General features: G+C 51.0%; 1 non-coding gene across 1 annotated transcript; it reads left to right on the top strand.

Annotated features, from left to right (window-relative positions):
- The first annotated feature begins 15,028 nt into the window (after positions 1 to 15,028).
- Positions 15,029 to 15,135, top strand: LOC142461886 (U6 spliceosomal RNA). Its single transcript, XR_012787056.1, has one exon. It is a non-coding gene; the product is annotated as a U6 spliceosomal RNA (small nuclear RNA).
- The last annotated feature ends 794 nt before the right edge of the window (positions 15,136 to 15,929 follow it).

Raw genomic sequence — 15,929 nt, 5'->3', positions numbered from 1 at the left:
CGTGACCGGTCAGCAGCGTGCAGGCATGCAGATGCGAGGATGCCTGTGGCCGGTCAGCCCCGCGTAAGGACGCAGAGCGTGCTGAAAGAGTCTGAGGTACTGGGCAAGGCCCCACAGCCCACTCACTTTTCAAATCCCCCTTGGAGGCCGGTCACCAAGGGACCAAGGGACAATCCCTGCCAAGTCCCACTTACCCGAAATGTCCAAGCCGGGCCCGGCCTAGCCTCACATCCTTTGGACATGTGTCGAGAAGGATTCCATGCTTGGTAAAGCGGAGGGGCAGCAAAAACAGAGGCAGGCCTTCCAGGAGATGGACGGACACCGTGGCTGTGACGGGGGAACAATGCGAGGCTGGCGCAGGAGCGGACAGTGTTTCACTCTGTTGTGCACGGGGTCACGAAGGCTCAGAATCGACTCGCAGGCACCTCCTGACAACATGACAAGGCGGGTGGACAGGCAGGGGTCAACGTTAGTTAGCGGCAGTGGGAGAAAGGGGTCACTCACGGGTCAGGGGGACCTACATTCTGTTCAGGCTGAGGGGAAGACGGGCCTGGTCAGGGTGATGGGCACGACATGCCGACGATCATGCGTGACAGCTGCCCACGGTACGTGTGAAGATGTCGGGGATGGGAACCGCTGGGAAAGAGGTTTTACTGCGACGGCTGCGGTGCTGGTTGTGGGGTGCTGTCCACTTGGTTCCGACGCATTGCCCCACTCCATGAGAGGTCCAACCGAAGCTCAGCCTCCCTCCTCCCCCGGCCTCGCTCTCTGGGTCCTGCCGGGCCACCCTAAGCGGACGGTCGCTGCTGCTGCTGCTGGTGCTGGGTCACTGTCTTAAAGCTCCGGGACTGCAGACTGCTCCGCCACCAGCCAGGAAGCCACGCGTCCCACTCCCTGAGACAGTGGTCCTCAGCCTTCCTCATGCCGTGACCCTTTCATACAGTTCCTCATGTGGTGGGGACCCCAACCATAGCATGATTTGTGTTGCTACTTCATCCCTGTCATGTTGCTACTGCTACGAATCATCATGTAAATATCTGTTAGGCAGGATGCATTTTCATTGTTAGAAAACATCATGAAAGCATAGTGATGAATCACAAAACAATGTCATTCCATATGGTGAAATATTCATTTCTAATGACAAACGAAATGTTGTCTTGAAAGCATGGTGTGCCCTGGGTAACAGTCTTCACGCAGGGTACTCGTAGGTGGGTATATCTGCATGTGGGCGGACCTGCCTAGAGATGGTGGAGCAGTGTCTCGGTTCCTAAGATCATCGGAAATATGTGTTTTCTGAGAGTCTTAGGCAACCCCTATGAAAAGGTCGTTGGACCCGGGAGGGAAAGGGGTGTAGAAAGGGAGAACCGATCTTGGGGATCTATGTGTAACCTCCTCTCTGGGGGATAGGCAATGGGAAGGTGGGTGAGGGGAGACGCTGGGCAGTGTAAGATAAAATAAAATAACAATTTATAAACTACTAAGGGTTCAGCGGGGAGGGGGAGAGGGGAGGGAGGGGAAGGGGAAAAAAGGAAAATGAGCTGATTCCAGGAACCCAAGTAGAAGGCGAATTTTGAGAATGATGAGGGCCATGAATGTATAAGGGTGCTTTACTCAATTGATGTATGTATGGATTGTGATAAGAGTTGTATGAGCCCCAATAAAAAGATTTATTAAATTTTAAAGAAAAGGTCATTGGACCCCCAAAGGGGTCGTGACCCACAGGTTGAGAACCACTGCTCTGAGACATGATGTGGGTTTATGAGAGCTGGGTAACTCCGGGAATCCGCCGGGCTGCCCGAGATAGCAGGGAGCCCTGGTGGTGAGGTGGGTCAGGCGCTGGGCTGAAACCCAGCCGCCGCACGGGAGAAGGAGTGGGCAGTGGACACTTCCATGCCGTGCTGTGGGGTCGCTGGGGGTTGGGATGGACAGGGTGGCCATGGATTGGGCTGGGTTGGGTTGGGTTTCAAGACAGTCCGCAGCCACCCCCCCACCCCCACCCCCAGGGTCATGTTGCCTTCAGGTTCCGGTGTGCACGGGACGGTGAAGGCAGGGTGTCTGCTCTGCACTGGCTTCACAAAGTCTCTCTGCCCCCACCAAACCCACTGCCAGCCAGTCGGTCGGGCACACAGTGACCTGCCTGTGGGCAGAGCAGAACTTCATGCAAAGGCACCCCAAACCCAAAACTTGCCGCCACAACTCACAGCGGCCCCCATGGTCCCCTCACCATCATGGAGTCGGCGTGACTCTTACCCCTCTGCTCCCCGTGGGTTTCTGAGGTTGTAATTGCTGACGGGAGTAGAAAGCCCAGTCTTTCTCCTTCAGAGCTGCTGTTGGTTTTGAACTGCCGACTGCGCGGACTGCAGCCTAAGCCCTAACCACTACGCTACCAGGCCTCCTAGTGGGAAGACAATGAGTCTGGAATTCCCACAGGCACTGCAATCCCCTACTTCTCTCGCAGCTCGCTGCTTCCCCGTCTCTGGCTTCAAATGTCCTCTGCGTCCCTTCTGTAAGGAAATCAGGGCAGGTCTCATTTCCTTTTTAAGGAAACAGATTGTGCCTTGGGCGAAGGTTTTCCACTGGACAACTCAGACATACCCATATATACTCGAGTGTAAGCCGACCGTTTCGGCACGTGTTTTTATGCAGTGTTTGTGGTAACATTAGGTGCCTCGGCAGATAGCCGGGTCGGCTTATGCTGGAGTACACACGGTATTTTGTGTCATGTCACAGGGTGTCATCCCATATTGTCACATCACATCCTACTTCCTACTTGTGTTTCTGTTTCCCTTCCTCCTTCCCTCTGAACGTAGACTTTAGGGAAATGCTGTCCTTTTGATCTTGAAGGACTGACTGGTTTTCCTCATGTGGGAACTGCTTTGTGTCCCTGTTCTCCTTAGAAACCTGCCTGTGCCTGCGCTGCACGTCAGTGCACCTCCGGGGCCAGGAGTGCCGCCGTCTCTGAGCAGGTGTTCCCTCGTTTCTATGATTTGGGGTTTGTTCCGCATGCTCCTCCCAGGCTAACGGGGACCTTTGGATATGAGGAATCTTTCAGAGCAGTCAGCGGTGCCTTCCAGGTACTGCTTAGCTCTTCAGGGCTCAATTTCCTTTTGCGTCTCCCACAGACCCTAAAGCAGAGCTGGTGTTTAATCAATACGTGCTCTTCCAAAGATCAGGCTATGGGTTTTCTAACTGAAAGGATAGGGAAGAGGCAAATCCAGGTGGACCACCGACCTGGAAGGACGAGAGGGTTGGGGGCTTCCTGGGAATGTGGACCCCACTTGGCTCCTGACAGTCTGTGTTTGTTCCGGCCATTGAGTTGGCTCCAGCACATGCCCAGCCCCAGGCGCTGTGGGATGAGATCCTTGGGATGCACTGGCCGGTTTTTGGAAGTAGATCACCAGGCCTTTCTTCCGGGTCTGTCCTGAGCCCTGTTGGGACCTGTTCTCCTCCTAGCAACACACAAGTCCCCAGTGGTGGCCGTGCCTAAGGGACACGGATTGAGAATGGAACCTGGGTCCCCGCCTGGAAGAAGAGAATTCCACACTAGGGGAGGAGCTCTTTCGAGGAGGGGGGGTCCCTCTCGCTGTCTCTACTCTGTGCTGTTATGGTCTCTACTCACCCAAAGACCCTCAAGGAGCCAGGTTCGTCTCTACCCCCCTGTGCCTCTGGAAAGCTCAGACTCTGAATCCAGAAACTTCATCCTAGAAACCTCCTCTTCCTGCTCTACGCTGACCTGGGTGGGCCCCGGCAATTTGTAAAATTGCAAATGATGGTTTTTCTGGATGAAGGTTTCTGGGCAAAATAATATGGTGAGTTAATTATCTCCACCATTCACACGGCGGTCACAGTCATAATAAACCCCAGCCTCCCAAAGTTCAGCACACTCAGGAGAATTACCATAATTATTCACCACGCCTCTCCCCACGAGGGGGGCGGGTGGTCACTTCCTGACTTCTGCTTCCAGATGAGGAAGCTGAGTGGACCTAAGCGGAAAGGTCAGGGAACAAGCTGGAAGTTTTGCTTCCTCACTTTTTAAGGCTTCCAGATGCTGAGAGGTCCCTGGTGGTGCACATGGTTAAGCGCGGTTGTTTCCTATTACTCACAGGTTGGCTTCAACTCCTGGCAGCTCCCTGTGTGCAGAGTCAGACTGTGCTTCCTAAGGCTATCGAGGCTCGGTTCTTTGGGAAGCAGATTCTCAAGGCGCTCTTCTGAGATTGCTCTGGATGGGTTTGACCATCCAACCTTCCCGCTCCTCATGGAGCATTTAGCCGTTGATGCCAGCAAAACACACACACCAAAAACAAAACTCACTGCCATCAAGTCAATTCTGACTCACAGAGACCCTACAGGGCAGGGTAGAACTGCTCCTGTGGATTTCCAAGGCTGTCAATCTTTACAGGAGCACACAGCCTCAACTTTCCCTTGCAGAGCGGCCTGGTGGCTTTGAACTGCTGACCTTGGTTAGCAGCCCAATGTGTTTAAGTGTGGGGCAAGGAATAGAAAGGTCGGATGTTCAAACCTGCCCAGAGACACCTTGCAGGCAGGCCAGGCGATCTGCTTTCTGGAGGTCCTGGTCTTGAAAACCCCGGGGAGCAGTCAGTCCCTCGATGTTACTGAACTGTCCGTGTGGAGAAGGTCGGCACGGAGTGTATGTTCTGTGGTGCGTCTTCCCAACGAGGAATGACACAAGAAAGGTGGCGATAACTTGTGACCAATAGCCACGCCAGATGCCCAACCCAGGCTCGGGGCACCTGAGAGTCTCTGTGCTGTGTGAAGGCCGGCTGGGTGTGGGCATGTTGCTCTCAGTCAGGCCCTGGTGGGCCGCCTGCCCCTGCTGGTGAGCGGACAGAATGCCAGCTCTGTCACTTCCTTGCCATGCTGTAAAGGCCTGGCACCTAGGCTTCCCCAGCAGCACAAAACCCTGAGCCTCCTTAGAGAACTCAGTGGATTAAGCACTGGGCGGCTAACCTCAAGGTCAGAGGTTCAAACCCACAGGCCGCTCCACTTGGGAAAGACAAGACTGTCTGCTCCTATAACGATGGGCAGCCTTGGCAACCCTTGGGAGCTGTGCCACTCTGGCCTGGAGGGTCACTATGAATCGGAAGAGACTCGAGGGCAGTGGGCTTGGTTCCTGGGTCTGGGGCCCCGGTGCCAGTGGAGATAAACGCATGCACGCCTGGCCCGGCCCGGCCCTCTCTTTTTCTGATCCGACAGCCTGGCCCAGGGCTTCCAGAGTCCTTTCTGAGCCAAGGTAACCTCATTCTACAAAAATCACCCTGGCTTTTACTGCTCTTTACGGGGAGGAAATAGGCTAATGCATGTGTATCAGTCGTATAATCTGCCTGTAATGGACTCAAATTGCAGTTTTAAAACCTAAACTATGAACTTGAACTCCCAGTACACAGAGCCAGGAACTGCATCCTCACTTCTTATGCTCTCAGTGAACATTCAGACAAAGAAACATCTGGGTGTTTCCCTCCACGTAGCTGGTCTGGAGACAGCAGGGACAGGCCCACAATTGGTCTCTACCTCCCTGCAACAAGTCAGGGACAGGAGGAGGAAGTGGAGTGGGTGGTTAATCGCCTCTAACCAAGGACAACAACCTCCTTTGCCCTGGGACCGGAAGTGGGTGGTGCGGGGCCTACCAGGACTGACGTTTTGATCAAAGAATGTACAGAAGAATCTTGATCAGAGAGGGGGGAAACGCGGGATAGAAGTTGGAGCTCTCATGGAATCCAAACTCTCCGGAGTCTTGGATGTACCTTGCAGTGATTTACTGCCCCAAGATAAACTTTCCACCTGAAGCCAACAATACTCCCTGAGGTCTTCTTAAAACCAAACAGAAGTCTAACTTAGCTATTAAAGAAACGGGTATCTCAGGTGACACACTCTTAAGATCAATCTATATAAGATGACCCAGGAGCCTGGCGCATAGTGGTTACCATTGGGCTGCTCACCGCCAGGTCGGCAGTTCAAAACCACCAACTGCTCTGAGGGAGAAAGATGATGTTTTCTATTCCCATAAAGAACTAGTCTCAGAAAGTCACACGGTCAGTTCTACCCTGTCCTATGGCGTTACGATGAGTTGGAATTGACTCGATGGCCGGGAGTTTATATGAGATGACGTTGGGGACAGCAGCTGGAGAGATGAAAAGGGACCCTTCAAGGGCAGCGAGTTTGAGTTAGCCGGGGAGGAGCAGCTCGGAGAAGGAGGGCAGGAATGGCTACCCAACCGGGAGAATTCCACCATTGACCCTGATGTCGACCTGAACAGGCACGGGCGAGCGTGACTGCACCCCTGCCGTACGATGCAGACAGTTCAATCGGCTGTGCTCTGTTGTGTGTATTCTCAACCAGGACCATTGCATAGAGGACAGGACAGCAGAGACTGGGTCTGGGGCTGCTCCCTCCACGGTGCCTGCTTGGCCTACAGGCAGGCAGTAGGGAAAGGCAGCAACCCGTGCTGGCTTCAGGACTGGTGACGGAGGCTCCAACCACTGCCTCCGTGGCAACCTGTTTCTGAGAGATTGACAGCCTTGGGAACCCCATGGGGGCAGATCTACTTGGTCTCGATAGGCTGTGTTAAGTCGGAACCAACTCAAAGGCACTGGGTTTGGATTTTTGTGCGTTGAATAGAGGAGGCAGTATTAATAAGTTTGGGGGACAGGGAATGAGAAGATCCTGGGATTTCCCCCATTTGAGCTCCTGCCCCCTCTTGGCACCAAATGCACTTTCCGGTCCCCCCTGCCGCTCCAACTTGCGGCCATCAGACATGCAAAGCAGAGCTTGAGGGGAAGCCTTGGGATCGGCCCTGGGCTCAGGGCCCAGAGCTCCGTGGACTAACCAGTCTTAGCTCTTGGACTCTGTCACCAGACCCACAGACTCCCCACCCCTCGGGGATGTCTGGGAGCACATGAGATGGATTGGCATGGCGGTTGATGACCATGAAGGTGGTGCAGGGTCTGGCAACTTTTCATTCTGCTACGCTCAGGGGTACCACGGACCAGAGCCGACCAGACAGCTGCTAACGCCAACAGCACTGCGAGCCAGTTACCAACTGTGCCACGCTTGATGGGACGCCCACAGCAGCCCTGAGAGCCGATGCTGCTCCCAGCTTAACAGCTAAGGACACAGAGAAGCTTAGGGCGCTGCCTCGGGTCACACTGCCGCCAGCATGTATCTCAGAACTGAACATCTGGTCAGATCGATTCCAAGTTCTTCAGACCCACCGTAACAAAGATCACAGGCTGTATCGTCTACACTCGGGAAAGGGGGTGTGGCCCATGTGGTTCGGGGTGGATATGATTGTTCAAATTGTTCTCCGTCACTGAACTGTGTGCTCCAGGCTCTCAGGAACTGGGTCTCCCCTGCCCGTCCCCCACCCCCGTCACTCTGTCCTTGGCACCCGTACCTGACAGAAGGAAGCTTGCCGCTTCAGTGTCCGAGGAGCGAGGGAGTAGATTATGTCAGGGCTGGGCACACAATGAGGTCACACAGGATCCAGGTGTGTTTGGACTTTCTGGACTTGTGAACCCAGCCCTGAACATGGCCCAGGAAGCAGCCACCCTCTCCGCCCTTGGGTGGGACCGGCCAACTGAGCCAGCTCTCTGAGCAGCATCTGAGACAGCCCTGCTCTGGGACAGCTGCTGGAGGTGGAGATTCCTGGGCGCCATGGAGAAGATCCTGCGTCCTGGAGACCCCTGGTGACGTACCGAGACTGCTGCAATGAGTTGCTTTCTCCTGTCATTAAATGTCTCCGCCTTCTCTTTCTTCTCCTAAACGTTTTGTGCTGCTTTGGAGACAGCTGACAGCGCCCTCAACAGTGGACACCCCTCCCTCCCTGTCCTGAGCGGCTCTCCCCGCAGAGGAACAGCAGCCTGCCCTTCCTCTCTGGGGTCCGGTCTCCACCGTCCTCCTCTCCTGCCCTGTCTGCCTCCCGAGCTTGCCTGGTTCTGAGGGGCACGTCCCTTGTGGGTGGGTAGTGTCCACTCATAGGCCTGGCGGTGGTGTGGCTGAAAGGCGATCCCTGGTGGGGATTCCTGGTGGTGGGTTCAGTTCCAGGTCTGAGGGGTGTCCAAGGGCCAGTCTCCTTCTGCTGTCCTCCCTATCTGGCCGGCTGTGATCCCTCGGCTCCACCGTCGATCAAATGAGGACAAAGAACAGAAATGTGGGGGGAGACGATGGACAGTGTAAGATGGGAAACAATAATAGCAAGATATAATTGATCAAGGATTCACGAGGGTAGGAGGGTAGTGGAGGGAGGGAAAAAAGAGGAGCTGACACCAAGGGCTCGAGTAGAAAATGTTTTGGAAATGATGATGGCAACATATGGACAACCATGCTTGATACAATTGATGTGTGGAATGTTATAATTGCTGCAAGCGCCCCAAATAAGATGATTTTTTTTAAAAAGAAAGAAATCAAATGACACATTGCATCGGGCAATTCTGCTGCCCAAGACCTCTTTGGCGTGTTGAGGCGCAGGGATGTCAGGTGAGCACTAAGGTGCACCTGGCCCCAGCAAGCCCCCCACATGCATGTGAAAGTTGGACATTGACTAAGGAAGACCAAAGAATCCACGTGTTCGAATTATCGAGCTGGCAGAGAATACTGCAGGCACTTTGTACTGACAGAAGACGCAAATCTGTCTTGGAAGAAGTACAGCAGGAAGCTCCTTGCAGTGAGGATGGCAAGACCTGGTCGCACATGTTTTGTCCCATGAACTTTGGACATGTTGTCAGGAGGGACCGCGCTCGGTCGTGCAGAAGGGCAGTGTCAAGGGGCAGGCCCCCAGTGAGGCAGGCTGGCGCGGTGGCTGCATCGACAGGCTCGACATGGCAGCCGTGAGCAGGCTGCAGCAGGTTTCGTTCCGTTCCGCATGGGGTCGCTACAAGCAGCAGCCCTCGGAAAGGCACCTCACAACAACACGGGGGCCGGGCGGTTCCGTCAGCGTCAGCGGTAGAGTGCTCCCTTCCCACACCGGAGTCCAGAGTCCGGCTCCTCAGAGGCTGATGGGTTTGGGCCACTGGCGTTGCTTTCCGGGCTGAGCGCAAAAAGAAAGCGCTTGATCCGTCCTCAAGGGGACAACCAATTCTGAGAGCCTGGAATTCTTTTCGTTGGGATTGTCTCAGATCAGCGCCGGGATTGTAACTGGGCTCCCCAGTTTGCCTGATGAGGTAGGAGGGGGGTCGGAAGAGGCATCCGGCCAGCCGAGAAAGGGAGGTAAAGAAGTGGGGAAGTTACCTCTCTTCATTCCAAGTTTTCGCGGGGTTTTCAATGCATCCAGCCAGTTGCTAGAACACTGTGTTTAATCATCTTTATTCTGTTAACTTTTTCTGCTCACTGGGCCACAAACACACGAAACAAGCGTGTGTCAGCCGAGCCGTGTTCGCATACTGCTCAGTGATGGTGGTGTCACCCCTTGGGCTGGGCGCCATCACCCCTCTCCTCTAACAACACAGAGACTGCCCCCTAGGCAAGGACCCCCGCCCCCCTGCCTGGCGGCCACCCTCCCAGATTAACTTGGGTTCTGTTTCGAGTGAGTGGGGGTCATCCTTTGGCATCTGCCTTGTTTTACTCCGTCTGTATGGCGTTTTCCGGGTGCCCCCCTGTTGCTACATTGCCTCTGACCCTCATCTCTCCTGATGGCTGACGGATGCTCCCACATTCTGTCTTCAATAAACAGTGACTTTGGAGACTGGAACGGGAGCATTTTCTAGAAGTTTCTCTTTTCTCCAGAACAGCCCCAGTGGTCTTGCCTCCACGGAGTTCTGTTGCTTTGTGGGACTGGGATTGGAAACCCAGGGAGAAAGCACGGGGGCTGGCGGGGGTTGGGGGGGTATCCTCTGATCCCCGCCCCCCTTTGGGGACAACAGGGAAGAGAAGAGGTCTGGGGAGCGGGGAGGTCGAGGAAGGTTGTTTGGACGCCCAGGCAGTGGGAGATGAATAATACATTGAAAGCCTAACGTAAGCATTACTTCCCTCCTAATCAGGATCATGAGGCATTTTACAAATTAACTACTTTCCTCAGACACTTACCGGATCGAGTGGCTCTGGGTAGCGCCATTGGGATGTTCTCTCTGCCATCTGCATTTAGAAAATTGCCTATACATTTATTAGAGTGACATCCACCCATTAATTAACGTTGCTCTCCCTGAAGACTCTCATTAGCACATTGAGCTAATTACTGAAACCACTGGCCCCGAGGTGGGCTATTGCTGGTGGGGTGTTTTTTTTCTCCCCTATTACAGTGAATTTTGCTCCTGCCTTATCTAAAACAGAGAAAATGGAAGCAGCGCTGACATAGCCCTCAGACAGGAACTGGATCAGCCCCACCCCCGCGCCCCTCTCCAGGAGGGCAGATTTGCCTCGTCTCCAAGGGAGGTGTCCGCAGCTGCTCCTCCAGCCGGAAATATTCCCACTCCAACTGTCCACCGAATTCGGCCGGCTTCTGATAGCTCAGCCGAGGGCCTGGGGTGCATCAGGAAGTACACCTTCCCACAAAATCAAACCAAATCAAAATCATCATCAAATTGTCCCCAACCCATGTGTTACAGAGAGCACCGCCCAGTGGGGTTTCTTGGCTGGAATCGTGGCAGAAGCAGAATTCCAGGCTTCTCTTCCATGGTACTGGCAGGTGGATTTGGTTTGCTTTTGTTTTTAAATCATAATAAGCACAACAGAAAAAAATCCACTTCGATGGGGTAAATTCCGATTCAATTGCTGATCCTACGTAGGATTTCTGAGGATGTAATTCTTTCTTGGCGCGTGTTTGTGTGTGTGTTTATACTGCTTTTTAAACGACCGCATCATTGCACTATGGAGTGACTCTCCCCAGCCATTGTCCTGTCTGCAAGGTAACAGGAGAAATGGCTAACAGCCAGGAAGGAAGCTGAGTTGCCGTCTACAGCAGAGAAAAGCCTCCGCAGTCAGAGCCTGCGGTTGCTGTTGTTGTCAGGCGCCCTGGGGTCTGCTGTGATGCTTGGTGACAACACTGCCTGGTCCTGTGCCGTCCTTGCGAGAGGCTGTAAATCTTGACGGGAGCAGACAGCCTCTTCTTTCTCCCAACGAGCGTCTGCTGGGCTTGAACTACTAACCTTGCAGTGAGCAACCCAACCCTTCCCCCTGTGTCATTGTCACTAAATGCCTCCTCTAACACATGCCCTCGTCTCCATCTCCTCCCCACCACCTCCGTGGTTCCTGCACCCCATCTTCATCCAGGAAGTAGAGCATCTGGGAGCCTAGCGCAGGCCTCGGAGGGGAGATCTGGGGGGAGAAGGAGGACAGGATGGGCTTAACAGGGCACATGGGTGCAGTGGGTGTAAAGAAGCCTTGTTCCATGAATTTTTTCTTAAAGAAAAAAAGGGAGTTTAAATATCTATATCATAACGTAGATTAAAATGCTTCCATGAAATTATCCTGTAGTTAAACATAAATAAAAAAGTAGAAATGTGAGCAAATTAAAATATCTGGTCTTAGATGGAGGACCATTTAGGCATAAAGGTGTTAATTTTAAGGAAAATGTATGGGTTAATTAGGGTGTGAGGTAGTACCGATGAAGAACACAGCTTTCCCCCAGATCCTGGATGCTTCCTCCCCCCAACTACCATGATCCGAATTCTACCTTGCAGGGCTGGATAGGGCAGAGGCTGTACACTGGTACATATGAGGGCTGGAGGTACAGGGAATCCAGGGTGGATGATACCTTCAGGACCAAGGGTGTGAGGGACGATGCTGGGAGAGTGGAGGGTGAGTGGGTTGGAAAGGGGGAACTGATTACAAGGATCCACATGTGACCTCTTCCCTGGGAGAGGGACAGCAGAGAAGCGGGGGAAGGGAGACTCCGGTAGGGCAAGATATGACAAAATAACGATGTATAAATTACCAAGGGCACATGAGGGAGGGGGGAATGGGGAGGGAGGGGGGAATGGGGAGGGAGGGGGGGAAAAAAAAGAGGACCTGATGCAAGGGGCTTAAGTGGAGAGCAAATGCCTTGAGAATGATTGGGGCAGGGAATGTATGGATGTGCTTTATACAATTGATGTATGTATATGTATGGATTGTGATAAGAGTTGTATGAGTCCCTAATAAAATGTAAAAAAAGAAAAATGTAACACATGTCAAAAATCACCACTGAAAGACAAGTGGAAAACTAAGAGAATATTCAAATTAAGCAGGAGAAGGAGTTAATAGTTTAACCATGGGAAGAGCCCATAGTACTCCATAAGAAAAGCATTCTCTTTATTAGGGAAATGAATAAAGGGATTACCTATTAAATCAATTTACAAAAGTAATGTGAATAGCCAAGAATAACTCGACATGGAATCCAATAAACCCCAAACCAACCCTGCTGTTGAGCTGGTATCGACCCACAGCAATCCGATAGGATACAGAGGAACGCACAATAATTCCAAGGCTGCAAATATCTGTAGAAGCAGACTGTCACCCCTTTCTCTCGTTGTGTGGCTAGTGGATTTGAATTCCCCACTTTTGGCGGGGGGAGTGGGGGCCTGGCAGCTACTCAGTTCAACCAGGAGACCGCCAGGTTTCCTCGGGAATCATCAATGTTAGAAGCACACAACCTACACACACTGACTGGGGAGGACCTAGAGGTTCTCAACAGATCCATACTAGCTCCCCCAAACAGAGCAATGACCAAAAACTCCCAACGAAAAGGAAAGCCTAGACCAGGTGTCTTTATGGAGGCTTTCCACCAAACATTTAGAGACTCATTGACACCCACACTGTCTAAACCTTCCCAAAAATTGAGGGGGAAGTAATGTTCCTTGATGTATTCTACAAAGCAAAGATAACCTTGATAAACCAAACTGGACAAAAACACCACAAGAAAACTATAGATCAATATAGCTTACAAATATAGATGCAAAAATCTTCAACAAAAGACTATCCAACAAGATTCAACAGCACATCACGGCCGAGTGGGATCGATTCCAGAAATGTAGGGATGCTTCAGCATGAGGAAGTCCATCAACGGAACCTGCCATAGAATGTAATCTACCAAGAGAACCAAAGACAAGAACCGTAGGGTCATCTTGATGGATGCAGACAAAGCATTTGATAGAATCCAACACCCTTTTTTCAATAAAAACCTTGAGAAGATTGGAATAAAAGGGAAAGTCTCTATATAGCTAAGGGCGTCAGTGAAAACCCAACATTTCTTTTTTTTTTTTTTTTTACTGAATGGAGAACTATTGAGAACTTTCCGATTGGAAACAGAAACAAGGGTGCCCGCTCACACTACTTGCTGTATTAGGAGTCCTAGCCAGATCAGTAAGACAAGAAAAATGAATAAAAGGTATTCAAATTGGAAAAAGAATTAAAATAATCTATTAATAGATGGCATGATCCAATTTATAGAAAATCCCAAAGATTCTACAAGAAAACTCTCAGAGCTCGTAGAGGAATTGACCACAGTCTCGGGGTACAAGGTCAACAAGCCAAATTTAGCTGGATTTTTGATACACCAGCAGTGAGAAATTTGAAAAGGAAATTAGAAAAAATAAGTTAATTTACAGCAGCATCTAAGACAGTGGCTCTCAACCTGTGGTTCATGACTCCTTTGGGGGTCAAACTACCCTTTCACAGGGGTCCTCTAATTCATAACAGTAGCAAAATAACAGTTATGAAGTCGCAATGAAAATAACTTTATGGTTGGGGGGTCACTACCACATGCAGAACCGTATTCAAGGGTCGCAGCATTAGGAGGTTTGAGAGCCAGTGGTCTAAGAGAATGAACTTCACAGGAGTAGATTTAACTGGGGCTGTGAAAGGTATGACGCACGGCTGAGCGAGGTTAAAGACGACTTAAATAAATAGAAAGAGGTTCTATGGTTGGAAGACTTCATAGGGCCACGATGCCAATATCACCCAAAGCCAGCCTAGAGAAAATGCAATCCAATCAAAATTCCAACAGCCTTCATTACAGTAGAACCAACAAACAAATTGCCACCACTGATTCATAGCAACCCAACACAGGGTTTCCAAGACGATAATTTAAGGGAAGAGACAACTTCATCATTCTCCCACAGAGCAGCTGGTGGGTTTGAATCTTCAACCTTGCAGTTAGAAGGGCAACACCCACCCTACAGAACCACCATATGGATGGCACGATGCCCCACATAGGTAAAGCAACGTTGAAAGAGAAGAATAAAGTAGGAGGAGCCAATCCACTGAGAAGGACATCCTGTTGGTAAAGCAGAGAGGCAGAGAAAATGAGGAAGACCTCGAGGGAGTGGACGGACGTAGACTGCAGTGGGGGCTGCAACATGAACCACGCGGTGACGATGGTGCCGGCTGGGCCGTGCTTCCTTCTGTTCCGTAAAGGGGCTCTGGGAGTCAGACGGACTTGATGGCACCTAACAACCTAGCGCTCCAGGAACCGAAACAGCCTGGTGTTGGCATAACCATAGACACGCAGACCCATGGAACAGAATTAAGAGCCAGAAAGCAGCCCACAAACACACGTGACCCAGTTAGCGGATTTTTGGCAAGGGTGCTGTGCCCACTCCATGGCTAAAACAGATTCTCGTCAACCAATGAAAATTAGATTTTCCCATGCAGAAAAACGCAACAGAATCCAGGCCGCAGACCACACACACGAGCAAATTCACAATGCATTAAAGACCCAACGGGGACAGCTAGAGCCACGAAATAAATGCTCAGAAGCGAACGCAGCATCAAGGCTGTCAGACCCAAAGCACAAACAGCCTAAACAATCAAGCAAACACTGCGCCTCATGACAACGAAACACTTTTGTTCATCGAGTGACAATTGGGGTAGCGCTTGAAGACATCATGCTGAGTGGAATGAGTCGTTTACAAAAGGAGGGATATTGTACGGTCTACTCACATCAAAAGACAAGAACAGGAAAATGTATAGAGACCAAAGTTTAGCAGTGACTAGTTACCCAGAGGGTGAAAGGGTGGGGAAGGGGAGGCTGTTGCTTATGGAGGAGTGAGTTTGGGTTTATCGTGATGGGAGGGGATCTCATTATTTAAAGGTCAGGTTGGTGCTCGCTTCGGCAGCACATATACTAAAATTGGAACGATACAGAGAAGATTAGTATGGCCCCTGCGCAAGGATGACACGCAAATTCGTGAAGCGTTCCATATTTTAAAAAAATAAATAAATAAAGGTCAGGTTGAATAACTGATTCATGTGGTGTCTGTCAATAAGATGTACACCTGTAAAAGAGTGAGTTGACAAAAATTGTAAGATAAATATATTTATAACAATGTCAAAATAATGCTGTTGAGGCTGCTTAGGTACAACTAAACATCTCATGGGATTTGAGTCCAACCTTGGGTTTAGGGACACCCCAGTTAACTGATCTAAGAATATGTTCAGTGCTTTTGTTTTACCTCTGGGTTCATGGTGAAGTGCATGAGGTCTTAGAAGCTCCCAAGAGGCCTTTGAAGGTATAACTGTTTATATTTATTCTCCTGGATCGACAAAAGAGGGTGATTCAAGAATAAGGGAGGAAATGGAATGTTTGGCTCATTGCCTCCATAAATGGCCTCTTTTGCCACAAGACCAGAACTTGATGGTGTTGGCTACTGTTATTGACCAAAGAGCCCATAGCAGATTCCTACTCAAAAAGGAGAAACGTGCAAAGCACAATGTCAAATTCCCACGGAGCCATGAAGGTTTGATGAACCCCTGAAATTACTGCCTTGAGAAAACTCGTTAAACCTTAAGTAAATATTCCCCGAAGTCTTCTTAAAGCCAAATGATAGTTTAGCTTCTCTTGTAATAAATGTCTCCCTGGACACCTGGAGGAATGAGTTGCTGGGCCTAAGGGATCAGGACCTAGTCTCGGGAGACACTAAAATCAATGGTAAGAATGTAAGATTCATAAAGACAATGCTCCACATCCTACTTTGGGGAGCAGTGACTCGGGTCTTAAAAGC

This window comes from Tenrec ecaudatus, chromosome 11 (genome assembly GCF_050624435.1).
Source record: "Tenrec ecaudatus isolate mTenEca1 chromosome 11, mTenEca1.hap1, whole genome shotgun sequence".
Classification (NCBI taxonomy): domain Eukaryota; kingdom Metazoa; phylum Chordata; class Mammalia; order Afrosoricida; family Tenrecidae; genus Tenrec; species Tenrec ecaudatus.
Note: the sequence above shows the minus strand (reverse complement) of the source record. Positions and strands in the feature narration are given on the sequence as shown.